The sequence below is a fragment of the Bos indicus x Bos taurus genome, chromosome 4 (genome assembly GCF_003369695.1).
Source record: "Bos indicus x Bos taurus breed Angus x Brahman F1 hybrid chromosome 4, Bos_hybrid_MaternalHap_v2.0, whole genome shotgun sequence".
NCBI classification, from domain to species: domain Eukaryota; kingdom Metazoa; phylum Chordata; class Mammalia; order Artiodactyla; family Bovidae; genus Bos; species Bos indicus x Bos taurus.
Window position 1 is genome coordinate 6,856,211 of NC_040079.1, and position 21,759 is coordinate 6,877,969.

The following is a 21,759-nucleotide window of genomic DNA, read 5'->3' on the forward strand; positions in this document are numbered from 1 at the left end:
TCTGATGCTCAGGGAGTGATGGTGTGAAGCAACAGCTCCCCTTCCTTCTGAAATGTCATGGGAGGGATTTTCCTTGATTTTTAGTAGTAAAGGAGAGAAAACCCCATATTCCGAAAAATTTTAAGCAATTCCTTTAGAATTTTTAATGAATGACGTGTTTTGAGTGACTTGCCATTTAGTGACTTGACATTTTGTGAGTGACAGTGCCTGTCATTTGGTCAATACTTTTATTTTCTAGGATGAGATCAATTAAGCCAACAGGGTTAAAACAAAAGTACCTAAGTTAAAGATATTTATCTTCTTATCTTAAAGGAAATGCGAATGATTTTAGCTGTTAGTTTAGTGGCTATGAAGTAATGGGTCTATTCACTTAGGGAAAAAATGACTTTATTTCACTTATCCTTGAAGAATTTACAGATTCTCCCAGTTTTTTTTTTTTTAAATGTTTCAGATTTTTAATGTGACTTTAAATTTTTTCTTTTCTCATTGTGTAAATTTAAGGTGCGCTCTGTCTTACTTTGGTAGACTGGTATATTGTAGTTGGTTTTCATTTTAACAATATTTAGCACATCACATACTTATACTACGATATTATTGTCTACATTCAATCTACTGTACTATAGACCTCTATGGCTTTTTAGTGCTTGTGACAAGTTTGTGCCTGGAACACCATCAGTCTTATCCCCTGTGCCCCCACGTCTTGGTAACCAACATTCTCTTCCTTTTTAAAACAGGTTTGACTCTTTAGATTCCACATATTACACAGTACTTGTCCTTCTTTGACTTATCTTGCTTCCAATTCTCCCAAATTCAATACATAAACATAAGACAACTCTAACTGGAATACCAAAAATGTACTTTTTAGAAAATTCAACAAGTAATTTTAATTTTCACACAGAAGAAGAAATGCCTGAAAATAACAAAAGAAATACAAAAATGGTGACTGGGGAGGAAATCGGAAGTGGAGGGGGTGAGTTGACATTACAATCAAAGCCACAGGAATCAAGTCAATATTTTATTCACATAGGAGTTGAGAAGATGGAAGACAAGAAGAGAGGCAAAAATTCTCACAGAAATCATAGGGAATTTGAAAATTTACCATATGATAACTGCTGTTTCAGTTCAGCAGGAGATGATCACCGACTTAGTAAATGGTCTGGCACAAAGGCTATCTTAAGCATACTCAGATGTGTCTCTGTTCTGACTCCAGACCCTTTTAGCTAAAGACCTGCTCCAGCTTTCTCATGGGTCCTCTGGGTGAGGACGAGATGACACCCCGAGTTGCAGGACTCTCGGAGGCCCGTAGGCTGCTCCCAAGGAGGTTCACATGGTCTCCTGCTTCTTTCTTTGCAGCTTCCCTTCCTTCCTCCCTCCATTCTACACCCCCAAACACCTGGCTGGGGAACCTGGGTACACGCCCATACACCCCACGCTTTCTCCCTTCTCTCAGGGGAGAAGGGACGGGGTTGCAGGTCAGGCAGAGGCTCTGTTCTCCATGCGGGAGGGTGGGCATCAGAGGGGCGGTATCAGGTATGTGACTTCCCTTGTCCAAGCCTCCCCGGGAAGAGCTCCTCCGATGCCCAAGTCCACTTGGACCTCCAGGGGGATGCGTGTTCTGCAGCCAGGTCTAGGCCCCATTCCCTGAGCAGACCTGGCCCCTGGATACCCCTGCCCTGCTTTGCTCCTTCCCATGGGGTCCCTTTGCTGCAGGTGGTGGCCTCTTTCAAGAGCGAATCAAGAGCAGCTCCTTGTGGCCCTCCCCCATTTCTAGTTGCCTTCTCCTCCCCAGTCCAGAGCCTGTCCTGCCCCACTGGCACAGGGCTTTAAAAACCGTCATGCCTTCCTCTTAACAGGCAAGGACACAGCCCAAGAGATGCAGAGTTGCCCGGTCCACAACCATGCTGATCTGCTGCATCGAGTTTTAAGCCAAGACTCCAATGGCCGGGATGCTGCCGGGGTTCTACGACAGAAGGGAACACAGGCCTGCCTCAGGAGGCTTGGCTTCTCTCAGAGTTCTGTTGCAGAGAGGGAACCCTAGAGATACATGAGGAATGGCTGGGGGTGCAGAGCAGGAGGGCCCCTGTGTTCTGGAAGGTGTGATGAAGGACCTGAGAACTCAGGAGCCCACTCACCTCCTCTCGCCTGACCAGAGGCTGCCCTGGAGACAGGAGGGGCCAGGGACCCCTGGAATGGAGCCAAGTGAGGGGCCTGGGAGCCGGACTCCCCAGGGAGGCAGGCAGGAAGCCGCGGAGGACTGCACCTCAGATGGGCACGCTCTGCGGGAGGTGACGTCCAGCTTGCTCGGGCTCCTTCAGTATGCGGTGCAGGCCCCACAGCCAGGCCTGGTCCCTGTGCCCCTCCTTGGCGCCCAGCCACCAGAGGCCCCAGTTCTCATGGGGCGCGGTGCGGGGCTGAGGGGCGGCCCTCGTGCTCCCACAGGACCCCTTCGATGTGCCGCATGAGCTCCCTCAGCTGGGCCTCCTGCTCGGCTCCGTCCCGCTTGTTGTTGGAGCCACAGTGTCGCCTTGAGCAGACCTTGTCCAGCTTGGCCAGCGCCCTGTTGTCGGTCTCCCGCAGGTACGTCCCCAGCGAGCAGCCGTCTATGTCTTCGTTCTGCGTGAACACCAGGATGGTGCGGGCCAGGACGCCCGCCCCGAACACCTCCTGGAGGCGCCCAGCCATCCACTGGTCCTCCTTGGTGAACCGGCAGAGTTGAGTCACCAGGAGCACCGCGTGAGGCCCGGGTGGGAAGTGGGCCCCGGCCTCGCCTACGCCCTGAGTGGTCCCCCTCGGCGCCGCCCAGCGGGACAGGATTTCAGGTGTGTAGATGACCTGCAGCTCCCTCCCTGCCCACGGGTGGCGCCCCTGCTGGAAGGCCTGGGTCACCAGGCGAGCACTGAGCATGGACTCTAACATTCTCCTCCAGAGGATGGTGGCGCTTTTCCCGCTCCCAGATTTTCCCACCAGGATGAGCCTCAGCACCTGCGGAGTCCCTTCATCCCCCCGCAGCCCTGGAAGCATCAAGAGAAGGTGGAGGGCCGCGGTTAGAGCCTGTCCCCCACTTTAGCCTCCCTGGGGCAGACGTCTGGGTGCGGGCAGGACAAAGGAAGACCAGTGTCTGCATCCGAGATGTGCCCTAGGTTCACATGCTTTCCTTCCTTTTCTCTTTTCTGAATTTTTTGGGTGAAAATAAGGTAGAAAATACATAATATAAAATGTACTGTTTGAACCACGTTTAGGTGTAGCCTTCGGTACATTCACATTGCTGGGCAGTCATCACTTGAGCATCTCAAGAACTTTCTGTCTTCCCGAATGACACCCTGTCCCATTAAACACTCACTCCCCATCCTTCCTCCCCACCACCTGACGTCCACTGCTCTTTCTGCCTCCATGTGTTTGACTGTTCTAAGGACCTCACATTGCTGTAATCAGGCAATTTTTGCCCTACTTTGTCTGGCTTATTCACTTTGCATAATGTGTTCAAGCTTCATTCATGTTGGAGCAAGTGTCAGAATTGCCTTCCTTTTTAAGGCTGAATAATATTCCACTGTAGGTGGAGGTGTAGACTTCCCTGGTGGCTCAGATGGTAAAGCGTCTGTCTATAATGAGGGAGACCCGGGTTCGATCCCAGGGTGGGGAAGATCTCCTGGAGAAGGAAATGGCAACCCACTCCACTATTCTTGCCTGGAAAATCCCATGGATAGAGGAGCCTGATAGGCTACAGCACGGGTCACAAAGAATTGGACACAACTGAACGACTTCACTTACTTAGGTGTAGGTGTATATATGAATGTAGGTGTATATATGAATGCATATTCATATATATATGATATGGAGTTAGGGGGTTGTTTCCACTTTTTGCTATTGTGAATAATGCTGCTGTGCACCTCAGCGCACATATATTCAGTATCTGTTTCAACTCTATGGGGTATATTCCCCAGAAGTGGAATTGTGGGATCATATGGTAGAATGCCACATTTTATGCTTCTGTTTTGAAACTTCTTCTCGAGCCACCTATTCCCACCAGGTGGGATCATCCCCTCATGAACTGGGAGCCTGAGCTTCCTCAAGCACCTCTGGTTGGAGACCTTTCCCAGGAAGAGGGTGAAGTTGGAAGCACACACCCTCTGTTTCCATCCTCTCCCTGCCATAATTGAACACACCACATTACCTTCACTTTTCCCGTCAAGGAGTGTTGTGAGGGTGGGGTCCTTTCAGCCAGACCCCCAGCTCCACAGCACAGCTCACACTGGGGTCACAGTCCTAAGCACCACTGTTGAAGTTTGGGCTGGACACCCTCACCCAGGAGAATATCAGAACCATCAGCTGTGAGTGTGTTTCATGCCCATCTAATACTGAGGACTCTACATCCAGATTTTAGAAATGACCGCAGCTGGAGGGCACGAAGGTAATTCCCTTCTCCTGGCCTTGCAGGTATCAGGACCCACAACACATAGAGAAGCACCAAAACCTAGCTGATTTCCAACTTGTTCCCAGGGAAAACACTGCTGTGTCTCAGTGCAGAGCCCTCAGCCTCTTGAAGCCAAGACTGGCACTGTCTTCTTCCAGGTCTCCCCAAGCAGGGGTGTGGTTTCTCCTACCTTTCTGCCTTGGTGGACTGACCCACCCACCAACTCTGACTGGAAGATCTGGGCTCCCTCCAGCTTCTGCAGGTGACCTGAATGACTGGGAGTTCCACAGAAGGAAGAAAGGGCAATGTCCGTCTGTACTCTCAGATGCAAAGCTGGAGGAAGACAGTGGTCTCCTGCCTGGGCAAGCCTGGAGACACTGATGCCACGCCTTTGGACTTAAAAGCCAAATACACTGAGCATGGAAGAGGAATTTTAAAGTAATACTTAACCCCGATTGCTGCAAAAAGGGTAAATCAGGTGTGAACAAGGGACTGTCACTTTCTATGCAGCTTAATATTATGGGTTTCTCCCAATGGCTCAGGCCACTGAAGTTTGTCTAATAAAAACATAGGTGCATGGAACTGCATAATAAATTGCCAATCAATTCCTTTATCCAGGAAAGTGATGGATTTCCAGCATTCCTAAATTCCTAAGTTCTGTCTCTCCAGGTTAGATGGTAAGTTGAGCCCATGAAAGTGAAGCCCCTGACCCTGATGAAACAGCTTTTGGAGGGAGGGAGCCCTTTGGGAAGACAGAGCCCAGACCTGTGGGCCCTTGATTGCATCCTATGTGTTCACTAGTGCTTTGCAGCCTCTGTGGTCCTGAGAGTCTCACAGCAGAGCCAGCACGACACCCACCAGGGGCCTGGGGCGAGTCATCTGTCACACCCACGAACACATCCTTCCTGACACTCAGTGAAGGGGCAGTGGCTGTGGTCTGTCATCCCTTTTGACCCAGAGCACCATCAGGGACTCTTCCCTTCTGTCTGGCTGGGGTGAAGGGAGGCCCAACCCAAATGCCCAGTGATGGCCACCCCGGTGGGCGAATCTCTGACTGGGGAGACTCCTGCTGCCCCTCCCAGCACACCACCTGCCCCTCAGGCCCCAGGCCCGCCTCTCTCAAGTTCATGTCTGCTAGAAAGTTGTTTTACCTCCTGACCCATCTGGAGAAGGATCCTGAGATGCGCCTTCTTCAGGTTACTCCAGGAAAAGGATTTTGAATTCTTCTTCCTCAATCTAGAAAAAAACCACAATGTGTCTTACTGATGTTTCCTCTGAGCTTTCAGGGGCTCCTGACTTTTGTCATTCTCTTGCCCATGGAAGCTGTTTGCATTGGTTTGTTGGCATGGGACTGCATAAGAGGGTGTCTGAGATACCCGCTACCTCCTTTAGGGACCCTGTTTCCCCCTTCCTTCCCCTGCACTTGTTCTCCACTTGGGGAGATTCTGTGATGGGGAGAAATGACCAGAGACGTGTCCTGACAGACACTGTCCTGGGAGCAGTGGCCAGGGTGCTGGGTGGACGTGAGCAGGATGTTGCTGGAGGGGCTGGTGAGGAGCTCATGGGGCCAGAACAATCTGTGGGGGGAGCCTGGCAGTGAGGGCCGCAGAGGCCAAGTGCTGGGTGGTGAGGAGGGTGGCAGACACGCACAGGCTCCCTCTCCACGTGGGGTCCAGTCCTGCTGGGAGCCCCGGGTCCTCAGCGCTCAGCTCCAGGGCACCAACTCGGGTGGTCACACTGCTGGGGCCTCCGTGTCCCCGGAGATGTGGATGCTGAGTCCAAACTACATATTCCTAAGATCTTGTCCCCTTGGAATATTCGAGGACATTTTATGATGTTTTCTAGAGCAATTCCCAGTCCTCTTTGCCAAGGAGGGCATTGTCACCCACCAGGAACTCCTGTCATCCACTCTCAAGCCCAGAGAGCTGTCTGCCCAGCCCCCGGCCCCCTCACCCCAGACCCTGCCCGATGGGGCATCACCACACATGCACCATGAGCCATTGTTTGTCTCCAACATGGAGCAGATCTGTCACCTTGTGAGGTTTCTCAGGAGAAAAGTGAGACTCACAGAGCATCCTGCCCAAGGATAAACGGGGAGCACCAGGCAGAGCCCAAAGGCTGCAAGGTCCTCTTGATTCCCCTGGCTCCTCCCATTGCTCCTGAAATAGGCACACTCACACAGACACTCACAAACATACAAACAAAATATAAATATAAACACAACACAGACACTACACACATGCACTTACAGAAGTAGAAACATAGCACACACGTACGACACACGTGAACACACATTTACTCACAAACATATGAACATACGTACACAGCACACAAACATAAGACACAGAGACCATTCACACACATATATTCAAACAACCAATAGATAGTAACAACATACACCATTCATGCATACACTCACAAACATACAAACACATGTATAAACGTACATGCAACACAAACATAACACACACAGAAAACACACATATATTCATCTATGTACAAATAGACACACACAACACTCACATACACACATAACACACACACTTATTTATACACATATACACACAAAATCACTATGCACAGCATCCCCACAACACACTCTCAAGCACAATACACACACACAGACTCACACACACAGGCACGGTCACCACGGCCTTGGACTTACCACCCTGCTGTCCGTGGGACAGGAGGAATGCCCATGTCTTGTGTCTCCTGGGGCCGTGTGCTCTCCTGAACATTCTGTTTCTCCTTTGAGAGCTAACACGCTGCAGGCCGAATGGAGGAGATCAGTGACAGTGCCCCAGACGTACACACACATAGAGGACATGGGGGATATTTTTTCAGTAATATGTGATCCAGACACTCAGCTCAAGAACTGCCCTTGAGAGCGCAGCCATCAGCCGTGAGAAGAGGGAAGAGGAAGTGGGCGGAGCCCCCCAGCAAGGCCCCCTACTCAGAAAGCTCTGCAGGCTGCACTTGTCTGAAGCCCTGGTGGCAACCCCCTCCAGTATTCTCACCTGGAAAACCCCATGGACAGAGGAGCATTGCAGGCTGCAGTCCATGGGGTCACAGAGAGTGGGACACGACTGAGTGACTTCACTGGTAACATCAGCAGGGGAAATAGGAACACTAGTGTTGTCATTACTTTTATCCTGAATTAGGACAAGTGGAACTCAGAGGCTTAAACCAAAGCAGCAGATCTTTCAGAAAACGTGCTGCCAGCAGAATGATTTTTTACTGATTTCCTCCCTTTTTGAGAATTCCCCTTCCTGCAGACATCCTCTGTCTTCTCCATCATGACACATACTCCCTGACTCTCTTCCATCCCCAGCTCCTCCTTCAGCTGCTCCATTGGCTCCAGGGTTGCCAGTTTGCTGACCCTAGATCTTGAGATTCATCACCTCCATCATCCCATGAGCCTCACCGGCCAATTCTTTACAATAAGTGTCTCTCTGTACCTGTGTATATCCACACACATTCTGTGCCTGAACATTCCAAGATCTGTGTCACATCAGAGTCTGGGTCTAAGGTTTGCTTTCTGTGTTTTCTCCTGCCTTTAGCACATGCTGTAATGTTGTTGAAAGTCAGACATGATAATATCAGATATGAGGAATTAAGGTGAATAGGCCTGTGGTGTGAGAGTTTATGTTGACCTGGCTGGGAGCTGGGCTGTGTTTAACGTTTGCTGGAGCTTCATTCTCCTCTGGTGCCCTTGTTTGTCTCCCCAGTTGTCTGTGGGTTTCCCTAAAACCCCTTCTTAAATAGAACTTGTATCTTGCTGTTCACTCCTCTTTATTCACTGTTTTCATCCTGTGTCCTGTGATGTGGGGAGGAGTGAGGAGGGAAGCATTATTTGGGGATTGAATCTCACTCTTTCAGTGGGTCTGTGTTCCTGGGCTGTGGGCATCACAGTGTTTTTTTGTTTGTTTGTTTTTTCTTTTCCTCCTCTTTTCCCCCTTTAAGTGTTACTGGCCATGTCTGGTCACTTCTGACCTTTCCCACCTTATTTTATCCTAAGATTTTCTTTTCTTTGATGGTCTGGCCTTCAAGAACATCTTTGGTTACTTGAATGCTTCATTTCCACCTTTATTCTCTGGAACTGCTGCAAACAGCTGGTACTAAAAGATTTTTCAGGGAGTGTATTCTATTAATAAAAAGATTTCAATTAAGATTTTGGAGGTTTAGTGGTGCTTCGGAGGATTCAAATGTTCACTATTAACACTATTTTAATCTTTTTTCTAGAGGAAATATATACTGAAACCATAAAAGACAAAGAAGCTGCATGTATAAAAATGTAAAGAAGGATGTGAAATTATCATTATTTGTAGGTGCTTTGATTATATATCTGGGAAAGATTAAGAGAATAAATTAATAAACTATGCAAACAATAGAATTTAGTAAACCGATGGATGCAAAATTAAAAAAAAAACATAAAATTTGTCTTACAAACAATAGCCAAGTACAAATAACTTGTGATTTTTAAAACAACTGCAATACAAAATAAAATTAAAAGCCCAAGAATAATTTAAAAATTGTTTTAAAAATATAATAGAGAAAACCCTGAGAAACTTCTGAGACTATGAAGCAAACTGAATTCTCCCATGTTTAGTGAAAATATACATTAACTAGAGAACTTTCAGATGTTCAAACTGGATTTAGAAAAGGCAGAGGAACCAGAGATCAAATTGCCAACATCCGTTGTATCACAGAAAAAGCAAGAGAATTCCAGAAAAACATCTACTTCTGCTTCATTGACTACGCTAAAGCCTTTGACTGCTATGTGGATCACAACAAACTGTGGGAAATTCTTAAACAGATAGGGATACCAGACCACCTTATCTGCTGCCTGAGAAATTAGTATGCAGGTCAAGAAGCAACAGTTAGAACTGGACATGAAACAACGGACTGGTTCGAAATTGGGAAAGGAGTATGTCAAGGCTGTATATTGTCACCTTGCTTATTTAACTTATTTTCAGAGTACATCATGTGAAATGCCAGGCTGGATGTAGCACAAGCTGGAATCAAGATTGCTGGGAGAGTATTTGGTTCTTCTCGGAGATGCCCAGCCGGGGTGAGTGACCTGAGGACTGCATTGGGCTGGTCCCTGCTGAGAGCTCGATCCTGCACAAGGAAGAGCTCAACAAAGATTAAAGAACAAAAAGTTGTTGTGGATGAACTTTCTAACCTGAAGAAGAACAGGAAAGTACATAGGCAGCAACAGAATAGCAACATATTCTTTCTTGCAGACCGAACAGAAATGCTTTTTGAAAGCAAAAATATATTGGATGAGCTAAGGAAAGAATATCAAGAAATAGAAAACTCAGAGAAGACCAAAATCAAGAAATAGTCAACTTGATTTTACATAGCAATGTGTGGCATTTGTTGTGCAGTAAGCTTTTCTGTTGAGCATTTTGCAAAGGTTTGAAAGAGGATTTACTGTGTAATCTTAAACGACGGGGGCCCAATAGTAGTAAACAGTTGTTAAGGTCCAATGTTAACTACCAGTGTTTATTCTCTGGCTGTGTCCTTTACTTAAGAGGTGTGTTGACTGCCCAGCCTGTGGAAGATGAAAGAGGCAATGTATTCCTGTGGAATGGAGAAGTCTTTAGTGGGATCAAGGTCTAAGCCGAAGAGAATGATACTCAAATCATGTTTCATTATCTTTCCTCTTGTAAGAATGAATCTGATATTTTGTCGCTCTTCTCAAAAGTCCAAGGTCCTTGGTCTTTTATATATTATCAAGCATCTAGCCATTCTTTATGGTTTTGTAGAAACTTTTTTGGTCATCGTAGCTTGCTTTGGCATTTTAGTAACTTGGGCAAGAGTTTCTGCCTCTCTTCAGTTGGTGCTCAAGCATCTGGAGTGGCTGGTCAGTGGCAGGATGTTCCAGCATCTGGAATTTTCAGAATTGATCTCAAGTCTGTTTCCATTTCCAAATCTGTAGTTTAAAAGTTGTATCCTTGGAAGTACAATTCTGGGCGGGGGCGGGGGGGGGGGGGGCAGGGGGCGGGGAGGGAATGATATCAGAGAATGTGTTAATAGCCTGACTGAGATTTCAGCAGACTTGCCAACATTTGTCTTGGTGGCAGCAAATGAAGCCAAACTGTATCTTAAAGAACCTGTTGTCCCTTTAAGTATGGCATTGCCACAAGCCGCATTTGAGACCCATTGCAGCAGCATTTCCAGGAGGCCACTGACAAGAGACCCTTCAGGTCTTTCTTACTGATGGACACATGAAGGAAGTAGTTCAGCAGTTCATTGGTGTCCTGAGTATCGCAGTCAAGAGACGTGTCTTGTGTTTACCTAGGGATGAAAACCTGACGCCAAGCGAAGTTTTGAAAACTAGTAATAGGAAAGCAAATGTTGCAATTCTGTTTTCTGGAAGGATTGATTCCATGGTCATCACAGCCCTTGCTGACCATCATATTCCTTTAGATGAACCAATTGATCTTCTCAATGTGGCTTTCATGACTAAAGAAATGACCATACCAGTTAATTTTAACAAAAAAGAAAGAAAACAGAAAAATCATTGTGAAATACCCTCTGAAGAATTCTCCAAACGTGTTGCTGCTGCTGCTAGCCCTGGTGAACAGTTCAATGCACCAGATCGAGTCACAGGAAGAGCGGGACTGAAGGAACTGCAAGCTGCCAACCCTAACAGATTTGAAATTTTGTTGAAATTAATGTTTCTCTAGAAGAACTGCAAAGATTAAGAATAACTCGAATATCGCACTTAATCTAGCCCTTGGATACAGTCCTGGATGATAGCATTGGCTGTGCAGTCTGGTTTGCTTCCAGAGGAGCTGGTTGGTTAGTGACCCAAGATGGAGCAAAACTGTATCAGAGCAGTGCAAAGGTAGTTCTTACTGGAATTGGTGCAGATGAGCAGCTTGCAGGTTATTCTTGTCATCATGTCTGCTTCCTGACACATTGGCTGGAAGGACTGAATAAGGAAATTGAAATGAAACTGGGTTGAATTTCTTCTAGAAATCTTGGTCATGATGATAGAGGTATCAGTGATCACGGAAAAGAAGCAAGATTTTCTTTCCTGGATGAAAATGTTGTCTCCTTTCTAAATTCCCTACCAGTCTGGGAAAAGGCAAACTTGACTTTACCCTGTGGGATTGGTGAAAAACTAATTTTGCGTCTTGCAGCAGTGGAACTTGGTCAAACAGCCTCTGTTCTTCTGCCAAAGTGGGCCATGCAATTTGGATCCAGAATTGCAAAAATGGAAAACAATAATGAAAACGCATATGATAAATGTGGAAGGCTCCAAATAATCTCGTTAGAAAACCTTTCAGTTGAAAACTAGATGTTTTATAGTGTAACAACATTTACTGAATGATGGTTTTTTAAAAAATAAAATAAAATACTCTGCTGCTTTCAGTTAAAAAAAATGCTGGTAGAAATATTAGTAACCTCAGATATACAGATGACACCACACTTATGGCAGAAAGCAAAGAGGAGCTAAAGAGCCTCTTGATGAAAGTGAAAGAGGAGAGTGAAAAAGCTGACTTAAAACTCAGCATTCAAAAAATGAAGATCATGACATCTGGTCCCATCATTTCATGGCAAATAGATGGGGAAACCATGGAAACAGTGACAGACTTTCTTTTCTTGGGCTCCAAAATCACTCCAGATGATGACTGCAGCCATGAAATTAAAAGATGCCTGGGTACTCTTTCTGCCTCCTTCTGATGCCTATGTCAGAAGCTTTCTCTATCTCCTTTATACTTTAATAAAACTTTATTACACAAAAGCTCTGAGTGATCAAGCTTCGTCTCTGGCCTGGATTGAATTTTTCTCCTCTGGAGGCCAAGAATCCTGGCATCTTTGCATGGTTCAGCAACAACCTTTCATCTTGGGGGCTTGTCCAGGATCCTTCTGGACAAGGTAAGGATGCTTGGAGCTCTAGTTCTTTGTTCTCCTAGTGAACACGTTTTCTGCTGTACTTTACTAACTCTATGGTGTGCTTGTGTGAGTGAATGAAACACCCTGCATGAAGCAAGTGAGGAGCCCTGCTCTGCAGTTCTGCGGTGACCTCATACAGCTTATGGCAGAAACCTGTTGGGGGTTTATACCGACTTGCCAATGCCAAGAGGCACCCAATGTCTCCTTTGGCCCGAGCATAAATGGACAAAGTATGTGGACCGAACTCTCCTTTCTCCGTCAAACTTTTCAGTCTCTTTGACTATTTCATAACTCCTTGGAAATTAGAAGTACTAACCTAATCTATCGGATCATAGACTTTCAAGGGACTGGTGATATGTGCTGTTACTGTGTCCTGTGACTTAGGTCCCAAACTTGGATTGGTAGTCAGGAAGCGCCTAGCCTCACTAGGAACTGAACGTTCAGAGGTTAGATGGAGCTTTAGCTACAACAGCGTCTCTGAGGTTAAAGGTTACTCAGATTGGAACTACAATGGTCCTTCCCCCCCCCCCCCCCACCCCACTTTGGTAACACTGGCTCTTAGTAGACCAGAGGAGGCTCTTATACTGGTGTGGTGACGCTTGGAAGAAACATCTCAGTTTTATGTTCCTATCAGTCTTATTGTGGTCAGAAATATACTCAGGGTCATGCACAGGCACTCAGGTGACAAATATTTCCCCCAGTGGCTTAGCCTGGGAGGCATTCTGGAAGGTTACTCTGATTGCACCCCGGGTGGCATGAGAGGTAAGCAAGGTTTTAATGGTGAGGAGCTGGACAGCAGTCAGGGATGCCATCAGGTCTACCCCTGGTGCATCTCCACCCCATCTCGATGGTAGAACCTGGAGGGACGAGTATGTCGCCTGTGTCACTAAGGGACAGACTAAGTCCGACCAGGGAAGGAAAGCTTTGGTGTAAAGTCTGTCTACACCCCCGTCTAGAGCAGGGAGGGATGCCTCCGATAGAAAGATGGCACTGGTTGCTTTTTTTTTTTTTTATCTCTTACAGATGGAAGATAACAATTCCACCCTCACTCCTTTGAACTGTATCCTGAAAAACTGGGATAGATTTGATCCCCAGGGTTTAAAGAAGACACACCTGGTCTTCCTATGTGATACTGCATGGCCACAGTTATCCATTGGAGGATGGTGAGTGGTGGCCGGTTGGAGGGTCTCTTAAGTATAATACTGTTTTACAATTAGACCGGTTCTGTAGAAAACAAGGGAAATGGGTAGAAGTAGCATATGTATTGCCCTTTTTCTCTCTGCGAAATATGCCAGACCTATGTCCTAAGGGTATAGATTTGGGTGTGATTCCTTCAGCTCCCTCCTGTCCTCCTACTTTGTGAGATGAGATGGAAGACAGGAGACAAAGAGATAAAGAAAAGCAGATTTCTCCAAATACCCCTGGGATTATATGTGCAGAGCAGCCAGAGAGACTGAGGAACAGCCACACAAGCTGTTGCCTCTTCATGAAGCATCCACCGGGAGAAATAATCAGTCTATGAGAGTTAATAAGTCTTTTTCTTATCAAGAAATACAAAGAATCAAGGAGGATCTGGGAGACTATTTAGAGGACCCAGAAAAAATATATTAGAGCTTTTAAAGGTGTTACTCTGCTTTATGACCTTACTTGGAAGGATGTGATATATATCTTGGGACAAACGCTGACTTCTGACTCAAAAACTTGAGTTTTGGGAAAAGCGGTTGCTTATGGAGATGAATGGTTTGGTAATGAATCAGTAGTGAAGAGGGAGGAGGAGATAACCGCCCTCTCCACTGGGAATCAGGCGGTCCCAATTACAGAAGCAGACTGGGACTACAACACAGCTAAAGGAAGATGGGATCAGAGTCATTTTGCCAGATGTATTCTTCCCCCTCCCCCATCCTGAACCCACCTCCCACTTCCCTCCCAATACCATCCCTCTGGGTCATCCCAGTGCACCAACCCTGAGCATCCTGTATCATGCATCGAACCTGGACTGGAGATTCGTTTCACATATGATAATATACATGTTTCAATGCCATTCTCGCAAATCACCCCACCCTCGCCCTCTCGCACAGAGTCCAAAAGACTGTTCTATACATCTGTGTCTCTTTTGCTGTCTTGCATACAGGATTATCATTACCATCTTTCTAAATTCCATATATATGCGTTATTATACTGTATTGGTGTTTTTCTTTCTGGCTTACTTCATTCTGTATAATAAGCTCCAGTTTCATCCATCTCATTAGAACTGATTCAAATGTATTCTTTTTAATGGCTGAGTAATACTCCATTGGCAGAAGGCAATGGCACCCCACTCCAGTACTCTTGCCTGGAAAATCCCATGGACAGAGGAGCCTGGAAGGCTGCAGTCCATGGGGTTGCTAAGAGTCAGGCATGACAAAGCGACTTCACTTTCACTTTTCATTTTCATGAATTGGAGAAAGAAATGGCAACCCACTCCAGTGTTCTTGCCTGGAGAATCCCAGGGACGGGGGAGCCTGGTGGGCTGCCGTCTATGGGGTCGCACAGAGTCGGACACGACTGAAGTGACTTAGCAGCAGCAGCAGCAGCAATACTCCATTGTGTATATGTACCACAGCTTTTTTGTCCATTCATCTGCTGATGGACATCTAGGTTGTTTCCACATCAGATGTATTCTTGAAGGACTCATGCAGGCACGTGCTAAGCCTGTGAACTATGGCAAATTGGCAAACTTAGAACAGGAGGAGATGGAAGCTCCTGGTAAATTCCTAGATAGACTGAAAGAAGCCCTTCACAGATTCACCGAGATTGATCCCGAAAGTGAAGAGGGAAAAGTTATCTTAAAGGATAGATTTCTCACTCAATTGGCTCCAGATATCCGCTGTAAGCTATTAAAACGGGAGTATGGACCAAATCAGTCTTTAGATACTCTGCTACAACTGGCTCAGACAGTCTATTATGGTAGGGAATGTGGGGAAAAGAAGAAAAGGCAGAAAAAGACAAAGGAACAGGCGGAAGCCCTCACAATGGTTATGAGAACCATTCTTATACAGCCTGAGAAAAATGCCCACAGGGACCCACGTGAAAAGGGATGGGCTTGCTACTACTGTGGAAAGGAGAGGCATCTCAAGTGAAATTGCCCTCAGGCATCTAAGCCATCCCCAGCTCCATGTCCGGTCTGCAAAGGACCACACTGGAAGAGAGACTGCCCCTAGAGGCGTAGGTTTCAGGGGTCGGACTCTCAAGACAACCAGGACTGAAGGTGCTTGGGGGGCCCCACGCAAGCTCCTGTCCTAATTACACCTGAGGAACCCCGGGTATCAATAACTGTGTGTGTGTGTGTGGGGGGGGGGGGGGGGCAATCCATTGATTTCCTTTTAGATACTGGGGCAACTTACTCCGTGCTTACTGAAGCCCCTGGCCCATTTTCTTCCCGATCCACTTCCATAATGGGACTGTCTGGACGAGCCAATCTGCTTTATTGACTATGCCAAAGCCTTTGACTGTGTGGATCACAATAAACTGTGGAAAATTCTTCAAGAGATGGGAATACCAGACCACCTGACCTGCCTCTTGAGAAACCTGTATGCAGGTCAGGAAGCAATAGTTAGAACTGGACATGGAACAACAGACTTGTTCCAAATAGGAAAAGGAGTATATCAAGGCTGTATATTGTCACCCTGCTTATTTAACTTATATGCAGAGTACATCATGAGAAACGCTGGGCTGGAAGAAACACAAGCTGGAATCAAGATTGCTGGGAGAAATATCAATAACTTCAGATATGCAGATGACACCATCCTTATGGCAGAAAGTGAAGAGGAACTAAAAAGCCTCTTGATGAAAGTGAAAGAGGAGAGTGAAAAAGTTGGCTTAAAGCTCAACATTCAGAAAATGAAGATCATGGCATCTGGTCCCATCACTTCATGGGAAATAGATGGGGAAACAGTGGAAACAGTGTCAGACTTTATTTTTGGGGGCTCCAAAATCACTGCATTGGCGACTGCAGCCATGAAATTAAAAGACACTTACTACTTGGAAGGAAAGTTATGACCAAACTTGATAGCATATTCAAAAGCAGAGACATTACCTTGCCAACAAAGGTCCGTCTAGTCAAGGCTATGGTTTTTCCAGTGGTCGTGTATGGATGTGAGAGTTGGACTGTAAAGAAAGCTGAGCACCGAAGAATTGATACTTTTGAACTGTGGTGTTGGAGAAGACTCTTGAGAGTCCCTTGGACTGCAATGAGATCCAACCAGTCCATTCTGAAGGAGATCAGCCCTGGGATTTCTTTGGAAGGAATGAAGCTGAAACTCCAATACTTTGGCCACCTCATGCGAAGGGTTGACTAATTGGAAAAGACTCTGATGCTGGGAGGGACTGGGGGCAGGAGGAGAAGGGGATGACAGGGGATGAGATGGCTGGATGGCATCACCAACTCGATGGATGTGGGTCTGAGTGAACTCCGGGAATTGGTGATGGACAGGGAAGGCTGGTGTGCCGCGATTCGTGGGGTCGCAGAGTCGGACACAACTGAGCGACTGAACTGAACTGAACTGGATGAGCCAAAAGATGGGCCTGATAATCTACGAGAGCCTACTTCTGCTGACTCCAAAAATCCTGAGTCTGCCGTTTGATATTCAAAACAATGCCCTCCTGTCCTGGGCTCACTCCTACGCTGAATTCCACAATCAGTCTAACTGCTGGGTCTGTGGAGTGCTCCCCTCTGTCAGTGGAAGGCTCCCCATGGTGGACATCTCCACTTCAAGGAAAAAACTTTCTCCAAGTCTGCAAATACCTTCAACAACAATCGTATGTGATGCCTCTTCTTGAACTGATGACATCTAACAACCTTAAGATGGACTGATGTAACTACGGACATAATGTGACTTTTCATTTTGATTTTAACTTGGTTTAATGACTATTTTGCCTTACGTCTGTAACTGTATAATGGGGTTTTCTAACCATCTAAAAGCTTTTAAGTTACAAATGATTGTCCAAGCTCCTATGAGTGCCACAGCCTCCTTCAACTATTACTTGGGCCCCCTGGGTCAGAGACCCTCAATATGAGTGTTAGGAGAATATGTTGCCTCAACAATTTAGGGACTACACTCCTAAACAACAGGAAGTAGTTATTGAATGAAAACGATGCCCCTTTCCCTTGGCAACATAATTCTCCTAAAAGAAAAGGGGGGAATGAGAGAGTCATTACCTAGGCATGTTGATAAGAAGTCTAGGGGTCCCCAAGGAGAGAAGGGTCTGGAATTCTCAAGGAGGAAGAAAGGACAAACCTTTTTTTCCCTCTACATCCCTTAGGATTATATAACAATAAAATATCCTGCTTGAGGACAGTCTCTGGATTAAGCCTTCTGGCTAATTCTGTTATCTTAAAATGTAAATTATGGGAATAGGTCTGGTCTTTACAAAGATTATATAACAGTAATGTATTCTGCCTAAGGACAGTCTCTGGATTAAGCCTTCTGGCTAATTCTGTTATCTTAAAATGTAAATTATGGGAGTAGGTCTGGTGAGGTCTTTACAACCTCCAGACATTCTTTGGATTCATTGGAGAGTATATAACTCCACTGCTAACACTAGCAAGCAGGTACTCTTTCTTCCCCTTTCTGATGCCTGTGTCAGAAGCTTTCTCTGTCTCCTTTATACTTTAATAAACTTTATTACACACAAAAATAAATAAATAAAAAATAAAAGATGCCTGCTCCTTGGAAGAAAAGCTTTGACAAACCTAGACAGTGTATTAAAAAGCAGAGATATTACTTTGCCAACAAAGATCTGTTTAGTGAAAGCTATGGTTTTTCCAGTAGTCGTGTATGGATGTGAGAGTTGGACCATACAGAAGGCTAAGCGCTGAAGAGTTGCTGCTTTTGAACTGTGGTTTTGGATAAGATTCTTGAGAGTCCCTTGGACTGCAAAGAGATCAAATCAGTCCATCCTAAAGGAAATCAACCCTGAATATTCATTAGAAGGACTGATGTTGAAGCTGAAGTTTAATACTTTGGCCACCTGATGAATAGAACTGACTCACTGGAAAAGACCCTGATACTGGGAAAGATTGAAGGCAGCAGGAGAAGGGGACAACAGAAAATGAGATGGTTGGATGGCATCACTGATTCAATGGGCATGAGTCTGAGCAAGCTCTGGGAGTTGGTGATGGACAGGGAAGCTTTGTGTGCTGCAGTCCATGGGTCGCAAAGAGTCAGACACAACCAAGGGACTGAATAACAATAAATATTAATAGAACCACTTTGGAAAACACTGTGGAGTATCTCAGAAACCTGAATATTACACACAGGCCACCTTCACCATTCTACCACAAGGTTCATAGCCAACAGAAATGTGTGCTTGTCAACCAAAGGTAATGTCCACAGTATTTATAGCAGGATATCCAGAATAGCAAACCACTGGACATAGTGTCAATGCTCTCACCACAAGAAAAGAAAGGAAGGAAGGAAAATGTTAACTATGTGAGGTGATGGATATGTCAATTAGCTTGTGTTGACTATTTCACATTGTACATATCAATCCATCAAGTTGTATATATGTTAAAGATATACAATTATAATTTGCCAATTTTACCCCCAATAAAACCTGAGAAGTAAAACATCTGGGGGAAAAAAAGCTGATTTTTAAAATGAAAAAGCAAAACAGCATGGTCCAAATTAATGGGGTTAACTATATAAATATCTTCATATTACAAATTAAATATGTTGGGTTATAGTCATACAATGAAATAGTATACAGCAGTGAAAATACACAACTTATTGCTACATATAACAATATGGATACATCTCAAAATACAATGGTAAGCAAAAAAAGCCAGATACAACAGAATACCTCATGCATGATTTCATTGCTATAAAGTAGAAAAACAGCTAATGTTAATCTATGCTATCACAAGTTCAGTGAGAGGTCACCCATAGAGGGCATAAGGGGTTTTGGTTTGCCAACAACATTCTGTGTCTTGAGTTGAGTGCTCGTTACTTGGGAGTGTTCAGTTTGTGACAACTGAAAATTTAATGTGCTGTAAATTTATATGTTCAAAATTCTCCAAGCCAGGCTTCAGCAATATGTGAACCGTGAACTTCCTGATGTTCAAGCTGGTTTTAGAAAAGGCAGAGGAACCAGAGATCAAATTGCCAATATCCATTGTATCACAGATAAAGCAAGAGAGTTCCAGAAAAACATCTATTTCTGCTTTACTGACTATGCCAAAGCGTTTGACTGTGTGGATCTCAATAAACTGTGGAAAAGTCTGAAAGAGATGAGAATACCAGACCACCTGATCTGCCTCTTGAGAAATTTGTATGCAGGTCAGGAAGCAGCAGTTAGAACTGGACATGGAACAGCAGACTTGCTCCAAATAGGAAAAGGAGTATGTCAAGGCTGTATATTGTCACCCTGCTTATTTAACTTATATGCAGGGTACATCATGAGAAACGCTGGGCTGGAAGAAGCACAAGCTGGAATCAAGATTGCCGGGAGAAATATCAATAACCTCAGATATGCAGATGACACCACCCTCATGGCAGAAAGTGAAGAGGAACTAAAAAGCCTCTTGATGAAAGTGAAAGTGGAGAGTGAAAAAGTTGGCTTAAAGCTCAACATTCAGAAAATGAAGATCATGGCATCTGGTCCCATCACTTCATGGGAAATAGATGGGGGAAACAGTGGAAACAGTGTCAGACTTTATTTTTCTGGGCTCCAAAATCAGTGCAGATGGTGACTGCAGCCATGAAATTTAAAGACGCTTACTCCTTGGAAGGAAAGTTATGACCAACCTAGATAGCATATTCAAAAGCAGAGACATTTCTCCAAAGAAGACATACAGATGGCTAACAAACACATGAAAAGATGCTCAACATCACTCATTATCAGAGAAATGCAAATCAAAACCACTATGAGGTACCATTTCACGCCAGTCAGAACGACTGTGATCCAAAAATCTACAAGCAATAAATGCTGGAGAGGGTGTGGAGAAAAGGGAACTCTCTTACACTGTTGGTGGGAATGCAAACTAGTACAGTCACTATGGAGAACAGTGTGGAGATTCCTTAAAAAACTGGAAATAGAACTGCCTTATGATCTCGCAATCCCACTGCTGGGCATACACACTGAGGAAACCAGAAGGGAAAGAGACACGTGTACCCCAATGTTCATCGCAGCACTGTTTATAATAGCCAGGACATGGAAGCAACCTAGATGTCCATCAGCAGATGAATGGATAAGAAAGCTGTGGTACATATACACAATGGAGTATTACTCAGCCATTACAAAGAGTACATTTCAATCAGTTCTAATGAGATGGATGAAACTGGAACCTATTATACAGAGTGAAGTAAGCCAGAAAGAAAAACACCAATACAGTATACTAATGCATATATATGGAATTTAGAAAGATGGTAACAATAACCCTGTGTAGGAGACTGCAAAAGAGACACCAATGTATAGATCAGTCTTATGGACTCTGTGGGAGAGGGAGAGGGTGGGGAGATTTGGGAGAATAGCATTGAAACATGTATAATATCATGTATGAAATGAGTCACCAGTCCAGGTTCGATGCACGGTACTGGATGCTTGGGGCTGGTGCACTGGGACGACCCAGAGGGAGGGTAGACGAGGGAGGAGGGAGGAGGGTTCAGGATGGGGAACGCGGGTATACCTGTGGCGGATTCATTTCGATATTTGGCAAAACTAATACAATATTGTAAAGTTTAAAAATAAAATAAAATTAAAAAAAAAAAAAAAGCAGAGACATTACTTTTCCAACGAAGGTTCGTCTAGTCAAGGCTATGGTTTTTCCTGTGGTCATGTATGGATGTGAGAGTTGGACTGTGAAGAAGGCTGAGCGCCGAAGAATTGATGCTTTTGAACTGTGGTGTTGGAGAAGACTCTTGAGAGTCCCTTGGACTGCAAGGAGATCCAACCAGTCCATTCTGAAGATCAGCCTTGGGATTTCTTTGAAAGGAATGATGCTAAAGCTGAAACTCCAGTACTTTGTCCACCTCATGCAAAGAGTTGACTCATTGGAAAAGACTCTGATGCTGGGAGGGATTGGGGGCAGGAGGAGAAGGGGACGGCAGAGGATGAGATGGCTGGATGGCATCACTGACTCGATGGACATGAGTCTGAGTGAACTCTGGGAGTTGGTGATGAACAGGGAGGCCTGGCGTGCTGCAATTCATGGGGTCGCAAAGAGTTGGACACGACTGAGAGACTGAACTGAACTGAAATTTATATGAGCCCTTTCCTTTATTAATACTATATTTCACAAACAACTTAAGATTAAAAACAAAAAGAAGAAAGTTACTGATGAACACACATGAGCGCAGAATAAAAAAAAAAAAAAAAAAGCAACATGCCTGGAAAGAAAACTATCATGAAACTATCGGTACACCTTCCTAGGTATTCGAATGCATTTAATTCAATTCTGA

At 45.2% G+C, this 21,759-nt stretch overlaps 3 pseudogenes; 2 read left to right on the forward strand and 1 right to left on the reverse strand.

The window, feature by feature from the left end:
• Positions 1–2,261: 2,261 nt before the first annotated feature.
• On the reverse strand, positions 2,262–7,251 carry LOC113891013 (annotated as a pseudogene).
• A 2,218-nt stretch (positions 7,252–9,469) lies between these two features.
• On the forward strand, positions 9,470–9,705 carry LOC113891024 (annotated as a pseudogene).
• On the forward strand, positions 9,561–11,723 carry LOC113891009 (annotated as a pseudogene).
• The last annotated feature ends 10,036 nt before the right edge of the window (positions 11,724–21,759 follow it).